The sequence below is a fragment of the Priapulus caudatus genome, unplaced genomic scaffold (assembly GCF_000485595.1).
Source record: "Priapulus caudatus unplaced genomic scaffold, Priapulus_caudatus-5.0.1 Scaffold225, whole genome shotgun sequence".
NCBI lineage: Eukaryota > Metazoa > Priapulida > Priapulimorpha > Priapulimorphida > Priapulidae > Priapulus > Priapulus caudatus.
The window spans coordinates 2,946-4,278 of NW_014577286.1; positions in this window are offsets into that span (position 1 = coordinate 2,946).

The window sequence follows — 1,333 nt, forward strand, 5'->3', positions numbered from 1 at the left end:
TGTGTGTGTGTGTGTGTGTGTGTGTGTGTGTGTGTGTGTGTGTGTGTGTTGTGTGTGTGTGTATATGTGTTCATGCCTACTGCTTATAGCATCTAGCAAATTATCTCGCTGGCGGGTGGGGGGGTATAATAAACAATAATTTTACGTATTGGGTGCTTCTTAATTCACCGTTAGTTAGGTGTTATCAGACGTGAATTTCTTTATTATTCGAGCAGAATAGAGTAAAGGGAGTTTAATGCTGAAAAGGTGACCATCTTATGATATAAGTTAGTAAATTACGTGCTATGGGGGTCAGAACTGGCAGTAACGTATATTGAGTACCTTTAAGTTGATTTTTCTGCTCGAAATATGGCTGGACTCAACATCATCACTTGGTACGAAGAATAATGCTGACCAGGGGTGGATCTAGGTTTCAGGAGGCGGGGCGGGGGGAGTTGATATTTGAGAGGACGCGTGCTGAAGGCACGCGGTCCTAGGTTGGTCCGGGGGCATGCCCCCTCCAACCTGAAAATTTTTGAAATATGTTATGCTTTCTCCTGCATTCTACGGCAATTTGAGAATAAATTAAGGAATTATTTTTATTTTTGGCCCCATTTTACTAGTATCATAACATTAGTCAGTGGCTAAACGGGGTTGCAACACCCTCCTCCGCCCACCCACCCATGTAGATCTGTCACATTTCCATCAGCATCGTCATAGGCAGCCGCAGTGATATGAGCAGAGATCGGCGAATGCGGCTCTGGGGGTGGGACGAGTGGGGCAGAATTATTCGACGAAATACGGTTGCAACCCGATGGATTATTGTAACGGGGTTTTCTACTGTGACGTTTTCTTATCGTTAGATCTCTCGATTAACGTTTTCGGGCTATCGTTGGCCGTGATTGCCTTGCTATCGTTACGTCTCGTCCCGTAAGGCACGTCGAGCCTTACTTGATTCGGACAGAATCAGAAGTCTGTGGAAGATGACTCGTCGATGTGTACAACATCGATAACCAAGACAGGACAGCGAGTTACAGAGAACGAAGGCTTTATTTACAAAACGCGGGCGGCGTCTACACTACGCCTGTCACCGTGCTGGCCCATGAGGCCGTACGCGCGCTCTTAACTACGCGGTATCACAATCGCTCTCAATCCACGTAGTTTCCGCGGACGGTTCACGTAACGAACACGACAGTTGCAGCCTTGAGGTGAGCAGCACACGATACGCTGTCAGCGTTCAGTTGCTCGACGTTCGCTACCGTGCTCGTTGTTATACACGTGTAGCCATGGGGGGATGCATCCCCCCATCCCCCCCGGGATTTACGCCCGCTGCTCTTGAAGGAGGGGGGGATGG